This window comes from Urtica dioica, chromosome 8, assembly GCF_054948205.1.
Source record: "Urtica dioica subsp. dioica isolate 48M chromosome 8, U.dioica_male_clone48M_v1_H2, whole genome shotgun sequence".
Lineage (NCBI taxonomy): Eukaryota > Viridiplantae > Streptophyta > Magnoliopsida > Rosales > Urticaceae > Urtica > Urtica dioica.
This window is the reverse complement of record NC_142763.1, coordinates 9,867,501-9,882,516: the sequence shown is the minus strand read 5'-3', so window position 1 is coordinate 9,882,516 and position 15,016 is coordinate 9,867,501. Positions and strand designations below refer to the sequence as shown.

General features: G+C 33.2%; 1 long non-coding RNA gene across 1 annotated transcript; it reads left to right on the top strand.

Annotated features, from left to right (window-relative positions):
• Window positions 1–6,099: 6,099 nt before the first annotated feature.
• LOC149387938 (uncharacterized) lies at window positions 6,100–6,384 on the top strand. Its single transcript, XR_016300451.1, has 2 exons — window positions 6,100–6,186; window positions 6,315–6,384. It is a non-coding gene; the product is annotated as an uncharacterized LOC149387938 (long non-coding RNA).
• The last annotated feature ends 8,632 nt before the right edge of the window (window positions 6,385–15,016 follow it).

Genomic DNA, 15,016 nt, shown 5'->3' with positions numbered 1-15,016 from the left:
TATCTTATATGTTTACACATGACAAGTATATACTTATAACCATATTTTTTAATCAAGTGAACAATTAAATGAGTTGAAATAATTAAGCATATGATAAAATAATTATTTTAATTTACCCTTATGAAATAAATTTAGACACATCTGCCTTTCCTGAAATTTTATTTCCTGCTCAATACACACACACACACACACACACACACACACACACACACACACACATATATATATATATATATATATATATATATATATATTGTTGTCGTATTATATATAATGTTTCATGCGTAAACATGACTTTTTGAATAGAAAGTGGATATTTATTTTAGTTCACATTCATGTGTCTTGAAACTTCACAGTGGCACTTGCATGGTTAATTCTATTCGAACCATTATTTGTTTGGTTAGAGAGAAATGTCATTTAATGTTATGTCCAACAAAATAACTAATAAAACGAGGTGGGACATGAATGAAATGTAAAAAATTTCGGTTGGCAGAAGATAAAAGCATTAGGGTAAGCAAAAAAAAAAAAAAAAAAGCTGCAAGAGATAAGTTTTTTTTTTTTTTTTTTTCAGAAAGAGATAAGGTTAATAATTAATGTTACAATGACAACACTCACGTTGCCAAGAGATGTATGACAACACAAAAGAGAATCCCTCGTCACACATGTCATATCTCTAGCTTGTCTCATTGATTCACACACATAGGGGTTGAAAAAAAAAGAGAGTATATATATTGTTGTCGTATTATATATAATGTTTCATGCGTAAACATGGCTTTTTGAATAGAAAGTGGATATTTATTTTAGTTCACATTCATGTGTCTTGAAACTTCACAGTGGCACTTGCATGGTTAATTCTATTCGAACCATTAGTTGTTTGAATGAAATGTCATTTAACGTTATGTCCAACAAAATAACTAATAAAACGAGGTGGGACTTTAATTAAACGAGGTGGGACATGAATGAAATGTAAAAAATTTCAGTTGGCAGAAGATAAAAGCATTGGGGTAAGCAAAAAAAAAAAAATGCTGCAAAAGATAAGTTTATTTTTTTCAGAAAGAGATAAGGTTAATAATTATGTGATAAGGTTATGTTACGACAACACTCACGTTGCCAAGAGATGTATGACAACACAAAAGATGTATGACAACACAAAAGAAAATTGCTTTCCTTTTCTCATGTCTTGGTAATTTTGGCTCCAAAATGTTCATTTAATACGTGGTTCGTGGGATAGTCCAGAACTATAGATGTTTTTGTTAGGACTGGAAATATAATTTATATGTTGACTGTCACTTAGTCTATAAATAGAGGTTAGAAATAATCATTTACCTTTGTGCAAGGCTAGCCTTCTGAGAGAGTTTGGGGTCTCTCGAATTCCTTGATTATCTTGTATTCAGTACCATTCTATTGAAATCTTCAAGGTTCATATCAGCTTTCTTTCTTCTTGTGAAATCGAAAAACACATATAAAATGATCCACTATTTAGAGCACTTACAGAATTTTGTCTAAATGATGGTATTCATGTTGATCGAAGATGATCTCCATTCTCGTGCCACTAAACTATAAGCCTAAATCCAAAAGAAGGGACAAAATATTAAAAGTTAATTTATCGTTCACAATGTGATTTCAGTGTTCAACAATAATTAAAGTGAATCAGAAGAAGAATGTTTCGCTGACTTGATCATAATTTTTTTTTGTTGGTATACTATATTCAAAAGATACCGACAGTAGAGTTGAAAGACGTCGAACTCAAGCCCGTGGGAGAAAATCCACGGGATTCCGAGGACGAACCGAACACAAACGAAATAGGAGAAACCGAGGAAGAAATCCTGCTTTCCAGCTGCAAACTTGACCATATTCACCAAGCTCGAGCTCCCACAAACGAAGCGCTTCACGTCAGGCGAGTCAAAGGTCTCTTTGTGCCTCACGCTTTCGCTCCGTTCTTAAGATCCCCTCCTCAGAAGCATCACTTCCGTAGACTCATCCTGACTTTTTTAGTTCTACTTAGCATGGTACACTCGTTTGGTAAATTAGTACATTAGATATTGAGTTCCATGCTATTTTAATTATGTTTTAGTATAAATAAGTGTTCGGAGTACTGGGTAGGCTTATGAAAAGAGTTGTTTAATCTATTATTTTAGACTATTAATTTTCTATTAGCTGGATAGTGGAGTCTAATCGGAGGGATTGGTTCACTTCTTGAATTGTGAACAGAGTTTATTTTCTAGTAGGTTTTGGTGTATTGGTCTCGGAATTGTGTGTGGTTTTTCATATTGATTGATGATTCTATGAATTCATTCTTGAGTTTTGGGTTTTTTTTTATTATTTTTTTTATCACGTATGATTAATAATTGGTAATAACAGTTACTACAATTATCAATTATGGGTTTCTGATTTTTTCTTTCTAAATCTCGTATAGTTAATAATTAATATTTATTTTTTAATTGAGCTGTATTTCAGCCTGAATCCAGGAAAGAGAGCATTCAAGGACTTTTACGTTTCAATTTTTTGTTATGTAGTATCATAAATTGCACGTGTTTGATTATTCTTTGTATAATACATGCATGTATGATTTCAATTATTTATGGGTAAGCTTTCATTTCTGAATATTAATTAGCAAAATAATATTTATTATTATTATTTTCACCATTGGATAAGATATGGTGACTGAACAACAAAATTTATGTCAAAGGAAAAAAAAATTCTTATTTTTTTGCTATGATGTTGTGAACTTTGTGAGCTATGTTTTGTGCTAGAAGAAAAAGAAAGGCACAAAATGCTTGGTCTTTTCAATGAACTTTGGTAGAGAATCGGATACCATTACTAGAAACTAGCTATAATCTTATCAAGTTCATTGTATTATAAGATGTGTGAATCCGAAATTTACAAGTTTTTATTTTTATTTTTTTATTTGCATATTCCTTGAAATTCTATTATGCTTCTTAAGATACAAAATCGTAAATAGTTGCAACAAAACGAAAAGTTGAATAACTTTTTACTTCTTAATTGTATATAAAAAAAAAGGATACCACGATTGACCGCATACGCAAGAATTGTATTAGAAGGAAACTGACACCTCATAGACTATCCTCTGTTACCCGTTTGGAATTCAATATATGAGAGAATGAGAAAACACGAGTGATCATATAAATGGAAGTGAAATTAAGAGGAAAAATAAAAATTATATCTTGTTTTTGATGTTATGGAAAATAAAGGGTAAATATGAGAATAAAGTGAGAAAATAGAAATTTATACGGCCCGCATTTAAAATTTAGACGCTTTATTTTCCACCCTATTTTTCATGAAAAATAGAATATATTTGTGAAAATTGTTTGTGATAGTGTTTTTTTTAAAACTAATATGGTCCAAATATTTATCACAAAAATAATCTTTTTCAAGTTTTTAATTGTCATTTTTTTTATGTTTATAGATTTTTTTTAATCCAAAAATTGTTACTGTTTTGGGTTATATTTAATTTAATTTACTGTTTACTATTTTATTTAAAAGAAAGATGACATTTACAGTTTGAAAACCTCTAAACTTTGAAAGGATTCAAAACACCAACTATATTTGGAACGTTGCACTTTTAAAATACCATCCATGTAATTTTTCCAATGAAATCCCAATGTTAGTTAAACATTTTCCATCATAATTTCCTTTCTTTTATATATTCTCTCCATTTAAACAACACAAGAAAAATTGGGTATGCGTAAAACATGAAAAATCTAATTAAGAAAAAACGACAACCAATTTAATTTTTATTGAATTATTTAGATTCGAGAAGATTCGATGGAAACCAGAGTAAAGAGAAACATATATTTAAAATTGAGATAATATCGAAATTATGATCATTTTGATAGTATCAAAACCCATTACTTGTGTTTTAATTTGGAACTATTACTGCCTTTTGTACATTCACCTTTTTAACTTTATTAATTTCCTTTTTCATTTCTCTTATAAATTACATCTCTTTTAATACTTCACTTTCATATTCTTTGAAGATTTATTGACGTACAAAAATTTATTGACAAAGATATCAATAGATCTTCAAAGAAATAATTTTTTTTTCCAGATTCCAAAAAACTTTTAAAAAATTATATTAATTTACTTCACATATCACTCCATTTCGCATACATTATATATTAATGAAAAGATCTAAACTCTAAACTAGGAAAAAAATGTAAAGGAAGAACAAAATCTAACACGAAGAACAAAATAAATATCAAGAACGAAAATGAACCATACGTCGCTTTTATGCAGTCCGACGCCGTTAGCATTTAACAACCCATATAATCAGCCACGCAAGAGAGAGAGAGAGAGAGAGAGAGAGAGAGAGAGAGAGAGAGAGAGAGAGTTAAATGTGTTAGTTTATTTATTTTTTAAACATAATGTGTTTGTTAAAATATTAAATGTAATTAAATTAAATGATTAAGAAATAAATACAAAAAAAAATTAAATGACTAGTCATTTAGAAATATTTTGATACCAAACATTTCTCTCTCCTATAGATAAGTAATAATTTTTTTTATTAAAATGTAATTAATGAATTTTGGTACAAAATTATTAAAGTGATCATAATTCTAGTATTATTCCTTTAAAATGAGGATGTGGGTTTCTTTATTCTCACTCTCTTTGTTAATACTTTTGTGACGGGTTTTAATTTTTAGGCAAAACTTTTTATAGTTGAAGAAGTTGCTAACTTGCTATGAAAATTGTTCGTCATCGCCCACCGGGGATTCCTGAAAATAGTTAACAGTTTGCTAGCAAAAAAAAAAAAGAGAGAGAGAAAGAAAATAGTTAACAGTTAAATTAAGGTAGTATTAAGATTAAAAGAAAAACATTTTCCTCCGGCTTTTATATATACACATAGTGTGGTTAGATTCCTATATTCAACGCACAACCATATATATGTTAATTAGTTGTTTATTTATGATTTACGTCTTTTTCAAGGGCATATCACATCGTCATCGCAATACACAGCCATAATAATAGAAGTCACGTGACGAGGAATAAAGTGAGAAGAAGTAGATAGATAGAGTAAGAAGAGCTTTGTTGAACTTTTTGGGAACCACTGTGCTCTTTTCTTCTTCTTTTTCATCGCAAACTATTCTCATGCGCGTGACTTTTTGCTTGTGGTCTTAAAAAACAGCAGATAAGCCGGTGAACCCAATTTATATATGACGAACGACAATCTCATTTATGCAAAAATCAATAATTGCGATAGTTGAAATCAATGAACCATACATATATAAATCCGCTTTAATATATCACACGTTATTACGTATCAAGGTGACGAGGCAGAGGAAGGGAGTGTCAGAGAAGAGAGAGATTAATGTACCACCAGGTTTTGAGGAGAGCAGAGGTGAATGGACGTGTGAGCTTTCACAAACCCTAGCTAGCTTACGTAGCCTATAGGGTTAAAGCATTATAGCTAGCTAAAGCATTATAATAATAAAATAATATTAAAAACCCCCTCATAGAAAAGCTGAAAGCCCACCCTTTAGCCTATCTGTCACCCTTCCTCAGAAGCATCAGTTCCGTAGACTCATCGGAGGTATGCTGTAAAGTAAGGCTTTTTGTGTAACTCGTCTTGTGAACGTTGGAATCAATGAACGAGTTTTTTCCTTGAATCGAGTATTGTTGCAAATTATAATTTCACTAGAGCGTGAAATGGTCCTAGATTTAGAAAATAAATATTTAAGGTCAATTAAAGATTTCGGAATGAGTTGAGAATTTCGAGTTGGACTCGAATGATTTTAATTTCCCGAATAATATTTTCGGTGAGTCCTCGAGTACTAAGAAGAGTCTCGGGAGTGAAAATAATTTCCGAAACACCTTAAATATATTCAAAATAAATTAGAATCAACGAGAAATTATCTCGGTTTATTTTCTAAATCGTTTCCATTTAATTATGGACGAGATGTTTATTTTGAGAGTAAAAGGATCGATTTGCAAACAAAAGGTGGTTTATTTGAAAGGAAATTTGAGAATGAGGAAGTTAGTAGGATTATTTTTGGTCCTTATCCCATTAATTTCTCAGCCACACATATAGTATTCTAGACTCTTCTATTACCCTTATCTTTTCACTTTCACGTTGGAACAAACCAAAGCAAGAAGGGGAAAAAAAAAAACGCACGGAAGAAAAAAAAAAAGAGAGAACAACGACCGAGAGACGCCGGAGTGGTTTAGGTGAGTTCGTCCTCTTCTTCTCCTTCCCGTTATTCATCTTCTTCATCTCCATTTCTTTTTCTTTTCCTTCGTTCATCTTCTTCAATCACGCTGAGAATCATTGGCTCCGATTTTGTTCTCTCCACAAGGTTGAGCGGGATTTCGTGGAGTAGGAGAAGCCGAGAGTTGTGGGTTCGTTTTCTACATCAAGGTAGGAAATCCAACTCGTTTTCTTTGTTTCTAGTCCGATTCCTATGTTTTCCTATTAGGGGTTTTTGAGTTCATTTGGTTGATTTCGTGGGTTGCTTGTGTTTGGGCTCGGTTTGTGCTTGTAGTGAGCTGAAATTATTTGAGTTAGGATTTTCAGATTTTTATGGATATTTTGGCCGAAAATTTGGAAGGGAAAATTGGGGGTTTTCATGTGTGATGCTTGAATCAGTTAATTGTTGATTAGGACTCTGATTTTAAGTGTTGAAAATTGGAGTTTTACTTGTTCAATTTCAGTTTTCACGTAAGTTGTGTTTTGGTTCACTTTTGGGCTGATTTTTGGAGGTTTCGGATTTCAGAGTATGTGCTTGGCTTTGAAGTATGTTGAGTGGATTTTTGTTTTGTCTGTGGTGTGGTACTGATATGCGTAGGATCGGATCTGAATTTGTGGTGTTTTTAGACGAGTCGGAGACTCGCTAGGATGTGAATAACATAGGTTCTTTTTAGAAAATTTACTTGGTTGAAAGTGTTGCTCGTCTTTGGTTTTTGTTGTTGTTGTTGCTGAGCGTGGGACGGGTTAGGATCGGGTGAGTGTTCGATTTCCGAATGCCTTGTTCGGGAATTGATTTCGAATCGAGAAACTTGGGTATCCTCGGTTCAATTTTTAATCTAACCATGCTCTCTTGTTGGTGCTGCGTGTCTCTCCGAGCTCGTACCGCAGGTACGAGGATGCAGCAAGGATGGTTCCGGCGAGTCGCGGGCGAGCAGCGAGGGCTGTTCGGGTTCAGCGACAAGGCAAAGAGGGGCTGTTCAGTTCGAGCGATACGTCAACGGCTCGGTGAGATGTCTTGAGGCTGTGACAGCGCGCAGCGACGGTGCAGACACGGGCTGCGAAACCTCAGCGTGTCGAGGCAGAGTGAGTTACGCAGCGACGACAGCGACTCGGCATCCTTTCGTTTCCGCGTCGGCGACGATGCGTTTGAACAGCGACGGCGGCGACGACGAGTCGTGAATGTACCGGCTCCCGACTCTAATTGTTAACCGAGTCGTTTCTACTAAAAGTCTTTTAACTATAATATGTAATATTATTCGTAAAATAGTTATGTACGTTTATGATACTAATCACGTGAGTTAGTGAGTTGTTTCGGATTCAAATCGGGTGCTTCAGGTGTGCTATGGTTCGTGGGTTCGAGATAAACCGAGAGTGTCGGTTTCCGTGAGTGTCGGTTTCCGTGAGTTACGAGTACCGAACGTGTGTGATTGAATCCGAAACATTCCCGTATTGTAATGTTTTTCAAAAATAATTTTATAACCTATAAGCTTATGATTAAGCTTAAAGTATTTTTGTTACAGCTCATAATTAAGCTAAACCATATTTTATGTTTCTTATTACAAGTATTAAGTTTTGAAAAAAAATAATTAAGTGGTTTTGAAAATAAAGGTTTGTACAACCTTATTATTATTCTTTCTTGATTATTATTTAAGCTAAGTATTCTAATTATTTTTAATTAATTATTTTACTTATTATAACATATTTCCATAATTAAGATTAGTATTATTTTCAAAACCTATATCTATAGTTTTTAAACGGGTTGTTTTATTAACTACGCTTATAGTCTAACCAACGGGTTATTCTAATTTCTATGATCTTAGAGGTAAGACTTTCTTTACAAGTCTAAGAGTAGTGATTTTGGTTCTTGTGGATCGTTGTGGAAAGGAACAAGTTTTTCTCCCTCTTGGGTTCTTAACGTTGAGTTTCGGTTCTAGTTTTGGGCTCGGCCCAAGGGATTTGGGTTATTAAATGCTTCCTTAGCATAGCTAATCTCGAGTTTCATGTTTAGTCGCTACTTGTAGGACTTGTTCTCTCTCTTGATCACTGTTTCATGTGGGAATCGTGTTCTTGTTTTCTCTGATTCTCTTAAGTAAGAACGTATGTTTTGCGTGTGACGGATATGAGTTCCGTGCGCCTTGTTCAGTTTCTCTGGGATGAGAATTTGTAGACTAGTATTTCTGCTAGTGCAGAACTAATGGTGTTCAACGCTCCATTTTATTCCTCAGATATTTTCAGCTATCGCCGTAACGATTAGGCGTTAGAGGGGGAAGGAGCTAGCGAATCAGGAGTCCATGTAAGTGGGAATTAAGTCAACTACTTACCAAGGGAATCACATGTTTATGTGCATTTTACTGTGTTAGTAAACAAGAGTAGTTGAAAGCCCATGAATTTGACAAACTAATCAAGATTAAGGCTTCGGCTACTATTATTGAAAATGTAGCTTCGGGTTTGTCCCGTTAAGTTCAAGCGTAACCCGCTAACAACCCAAGCCGTTTCTTATTTGATTAGTTAATCTTCCTTTGACTTACTAATTTTAGATTCACCCGATAGACGGGTTTACGGGAAAAGCAGGGACAGACGTTTCTCAGATTCCAGCTAAGATATCTGTTCTAGGGACTACAAGGGTCACACCTTGATTTCTCTTTCAAAATACTATGACGAGCATATTAAACAATATTTAATCGAGTTTTACTCGAAACGATGCTCTTCCCGTTGTAGTTTAGGGCTGTACTCTGATTCCATCGGGTACCAAACATTTAAAAAGAACAGATGTCGGTGGTACCAGCAAGTCTGAAGACTTGTGTTTTTGTCAGGGATACCTGACGGGCGCAGTGTTGTAATTGGTAACTGCCGGCGTGCCGGGCACGTCTGAGCTTTCAGGGAGCTCCTGAGCGCCCCTATGATTGGAGATGGTACCATTAGAGGATCCTAGACGAAGTTTAAAACTTGGAGTCACCCTCATGATTAAATTGCTCGGGTCTGAGGGTTGGCTACTTGTCATTCTGAGGGTTGTTGCAGTGGGTGGTTGGATGACCTGAAGATCAGGATGACAAGTTCACATGTAGTAAGTATGCACGTGCTTGCATATCATATGATAGGAATCATATGTCTTTCATGCATAATTTATGTGTTATGTGCACGTCACATGTCATCTAGTCGCTTTTATTACTAGATAGACTCCCACTTGCTGAGTCTTTCGACTCATAGTTTATGACCCTTGGTAATGTAGGCAAAGGAAAGGCTTTACTCGGGTAGAAGGAGGAGATCTAGTCCAGGCTTGCGTCGCTCGACCTGTGGCAATGAGAGTTTTTGTTTTAAACGGGGAAAAATGGTGTTTTATTATGTAACTAGTAAACTTGTATTCTAGTTACTTGTTTTGCGTCCATGTTTGTATATAAGTTATATGTAAGATATGTCCAAAACAAACGAGTGTGTTTTGTTATGTATATAGTCGCTATAAGACTTGTATGTGAAATAAAAGCGAAAAATTTCCCCGAAAATTCTATTACTTATGATATATGTCTTATAGCTATTTAATTTATTTCCGCTTACTATATACAAATGCTATGTTTATTTAAATATTCTGGAGGAAAGAGATGTAAGTACTTCGCGGCTCGCGTGCGAGCTAGAGCTCGCGGGTCGTGACATATGCATTGGCTGCTCTTAGGTTTGGTAAATTAGTACATTAGTTATTGAGTTACATGCTATTTATTTATTTAATTATGTTTTAGTATAAATAAGTGTTCGGAGTGGGTAGGCTTATGAAAAGAGTTGTTTAATCTATTATTTTAGACTATTAATTTTCTATTAGCTGGATAGTGGAGTCTAATCGGAGGGATTGGTTCACTTCTTGAATTGTGAACAGAGTTTATTTTCTAGTAGGTTTTGGTGTATTGGGCTCGGAATTGTGTATGGTTTTTCATATTGATTGATGATTCTATGAATTCAATCTCTCTATCTCTCTCTCACCCCTTCTTTGCCCACCCTGGATATACCTCCCATCCAAACGTTAACATATATGAATGCATAATACAAAAAAATTTAAAATTAGAATCAGAAGTGGCTTAACATTTCATTATTCAAAACAATGCATAAACGCAAGCTTTTTTCTTCTTAAACTGTTACAGAGATATAATGAAACTTGAAGAAAGCAAACAAGAATGGGTCAAACCGCCTTTCAAAATAGATTTGTTACTATCCACATACTCTCTCTCTCGGTTCTATTATTATAGGTACTATCATAACATTAAGTCCAACATCAGATATTTCTCATAACAATACAAAAATATTTTCAGACATGTTTTCTTTGTAGAATCTCGCAATCAAAACCAACTCATTAAAAGAGGAGTTGTTATATACTTCCTGAACTTTCATTTATCTACATAGATTAATTAAAAAAAAATTAAGAACAAGCTAATGAATCCTGAGCAAGCCACGTCGCTTTGGGCAGCTGTATTTTCTTTCCTCTCTTATACGCTTGACATTTGTCTATATATATAAATACAGCTGTTTTTTGCTCATAAAAAACGCATTATTGCGAAATTCTTCCTTATTATAACGTGGCAAATGTTATTACATGTCTGTTACTTGTCAGCAGCTGCTAAACACAAGCAAGGTGGTACAATCACGATCTCTCCAATTCTTAACTTAGTCATTAGTCATTGCATGTTATGCTTTTTCAGCCAGATGTCTCCCTCTACGATAACAAGTTTTATTTAACGGCGTTCACTATATGTAATAACAGTTACTACAATTATCAATTATGTGTTTCTGATTTTTTCTTTCTAAATCTCGTATAGTTAATAATTAATATTTATTTTTTAATTGAGCTGTATTTCAGCCTGAATCCAGGAAAGAGAGCATTCAAGGACATTTACGTTTCAATTTTTTGTTATGTAGTATCATAAATTGCACGTGTTTGATTATTCTTTGTATAATACATGCATGTATGATTTCAATTATTTAAGGGTAAGCTATCATTTCTGAATATTTTAAATAAAAAAGTGTGTTATAAACTACTATAGCGTAAAAAAACAAGTAATTCTAAAACCCATTTGTTAAACTACCATTAATCAATTTAAACAGCAAACAAAAAACAAAACTATGATAAACTGTCATTAACACTTATCAACAATTATATGGAGAAAGAAAATTAATTAAATATTAATTAAGTTAAGAAACTGCCATGTAAATAATTTATTATTTTATTTATTTTTTAATTTAAAACCAGTCAAAAGGTATTTTTGACCCTTTCGATTAGTTCATAAGTTGAGTAACGAATTTTCAATTATCAATCGAACGTTGGCTGTTAAAATAAAATTTCAATGATTGAAGAAGGCTATTTAACTGCAGTGCTAAATAAAATTATTACAAAATTATACAATACAGATTGCAATTATGTTGGTAGTCCTAATTCATGATTTCATCATAATAATTTGAGTTCTTACCTACGTGCGTCAAAATTGGCCAAGCGCAAACGCACCTGCAAAATGAACGCTCTTATTAATTTTATCATCGAAATTAACATTTTTGAAGTAGTATTTGTGTCTTTCGCTCATTCAATTATTTTGTATACTCTTATCATTGTTATCACTTTAATTTTTTTTTTATACAGTACCATGTAATTGTATACTAAAATATGTAGACTGAAATTGTATAATTGTGTAATATATATACTAAAGAGTGTATATTGAATGTATTAATATCCTAAATATTTCAAAAAAAAAAAGAAAAACATTATAATGTTTTGAAAGAAGCGTATAAGCGTTAGTATTGTAATTTTCCCACTTATTACACATTTTTGTTGAAAATGGGCCTTAGTGCATATAGGTCAGGTCATGATATAATATGTTATCTATTATGCAGTGATTGTATATTATATACGTAGTGTATTGTAGGTCAGGTCTCTCTCTCTCTCTCTCCCTCTTCTCACTTCGTCTCTCTCCTCTCCCCTCTCTCATCTTCTTCTTCCTCATTTTGCTTCCGCCATTTTATTTTTCCAGAATATGAGTTTATAGTTTCAAGCCGAAAACGACATAACATGGACAAACGGCATGTCATTTTCAGAGAAAATCAAACGAAATAACATGGAAAAACGACTTTCATGAGTTCGTCGGCCGTTTTCCCGACGAAAACGACACCGCCGGCGAAAATCGGGGAATTTCGGCGACATTTAAATCCATGTTTGCAAGTATACCCCTTGATAAAAAGGCATTATAAAAAGTTATATCCCTCAAAAACACTCTCCCAGAAAGATAAAGACTTAAAAAACAACTTAATTTGCATTCAGTCCCATATACATTCTTCCAATTAGTCGTATAATGTTTGTGGCGACATTAACTGTAATCGTCCAAAGTTACAATAGCTGGTAAGATTATTGAAGAATGATATTGGCTTTCACCAAATAAGACACACTTGATTTCATCACATCGTTCCTACAAAAGGGTTTTTCCGGTCACCACCATTCCAAAAGGGCTTTTCGGTCACCACCGTCCTCCAATTCTAGGGTTTTGAATCTGCAGAAATTACATATAATCCATACATAGATATATATGTTATTTTGCTTATATTTTGTTTTTTGTTATATATAGCTAATAATGTAGGTTTAGGGTTTGCAATAAACGGGAAGTTATTTTTGCTTCTAATAAATAAAAAATGTACATAATGAGACTTCAAATTTCTTCTTCTTCTTTTTAATAATTATGACATCAGACATCAAAACACCCTTTTACGATAAAAACGTGTCGAAACACTTGCCACTAAATAGATTCCAGCTCTTAGAAACATTCCAATGTATGCACACTGATACAGATGGTATTGAAAAGAACATCTCAAAATTACATATACAACACTTAAACTAAGCCAAACAAAGCTTTTGTTTTGTAGTTGCTAAAAAAAAATACTAGTTCATAACAGAACTCATATGTTATTTGTATGGGTGAATTATTTCTTCAGATATATCTTAACAGTGGAATAAATATACGGATTGCAATGATCTGTCAGGATAAAGTAAAATAAAAAGGTATTCAAAACATTAAATGGAAAGAGTGGATTTTCAAAACTAGCTTTCGGTAGGAAAATCACGCATCAGAAATACGAAATGAACTTGATCATCGATACACTCATAATCAAATGAGAATCTGTAAATTGTATGCCACGCTGAAATTAGAGGTCAGCCCTAGAAATATACATATACATAAAAAACCCTAGAGATGTATGTAGATCGGCAAAATTTTAAAATCAATGCGTCTGTAATAAAAGCAAAAGATTAACTCTACTATCATAAAAATACCCCACGAACAATATAACACAGTAAATAAAAAAAATAAAAAAAATTTAGATTAAAAAACACCAGGTTATACCAGAGGGACTTTAGGTGATAATGTTAAATATCAAAGTGACGACGACAGAAAGATAGAGAGCACGAATGAGTGAGATGCTATAGCTTCCATGCATTTCAAATCATCTGTGCTCTTTATCTTCTGTCAGCATCTATAAACATACACCCCAATGTCTCCTTTAATTAACACAAACATAAATATAATATATATATATATATTATTATATATATATAAAGGAGAATCCGGAATCACTATTCACGCAGACTCATATTACTGTTAAGTCTACAGTACACTTAAAAAATTTGACAAAAATACCCTTTAAAAGTCTCATAATTACATGGCATGCCAATGTCATTCTGATTAAAATATTACAACTACTCCTAAAAGAAAAAAAAATCACAAAAATGCCACTCTGACTTAGAATATTCTGGAATACAAACCGACATCCACATATGACAGTTTTAAATCGTTGGAGCTGCCCGAAGTAAATTAATTGTCTGGAATTCTCCAGATATTTGCATTGCAAAAATCATCAACAGCTATTTCATGAAATTTCTGGAAAGTTTTTCATTTCTTTCCAAGCGGCCTATATATTCCATGCTCCTTCACCGAAGAAATCGACACCAACTTCTGCTCTTTCGTCTTCAAAACTACAATCAGACCAATACAACAAATTCAGCCATTGTACATCAATATGTAACAATCTGACCACAATCAATTTCTATTTGTTGTGTTTAACTTCATTTTTTAATCTTTTGTTCATTCTTTTACTTTTTTTTTTTTTTACTTTTGTTCATTCTTTTACTTTTTTTTGTTCATTCTCTTTGTTCAGTCTCACTTTTCCTCCATCACCACACGTAACAAAATCAGACCTGATCGGCGAGGTAACGTTCACCCGTGGATCAGTTCGAACCACCACTTGAAGTTGAAGATGCGGCAATGGCAGTCCTCGAAGCCGAGTGTATGTGATCCGCAATACTCAGCCTAAGATAGTAAATAAGCCGGAAGATCTAGACCTTCAACTTCGACATCAGCGCAGAACTAATCTTGACGAACATGGGGAAATGATCAAGTAAATTAGAACAGTCTGGAGAAAAAGTGTATATTTCAGAATAGAACAAAAAAAATACAATCGAGAACAATAAGAGAAAGAAAGAAAAGCTGGACTCATGAGAGATCGAGTATCGCACAAAAAAAATAGATTAATTAAATTGTTTTGATAGGAAAGGATTACCAGAAGATCCTACTTGATGAAGTTCAGAAGATCTTCCCCTTAAAAAAATAATGGAGCATCTGTCAACAAATTGGAAATATATAAGCTTTATTTTTATTAGTCTTTCTATAGAAAATTGCTTAATACTAATACCCAGATAAGTGTTTTACCATGAAAAAATAAAATAAAAAAATCCCTCCATAATATTTCCAAAAAAATGTTAGCAGAACTTAAATCACAACATCATCAAAATGAGAC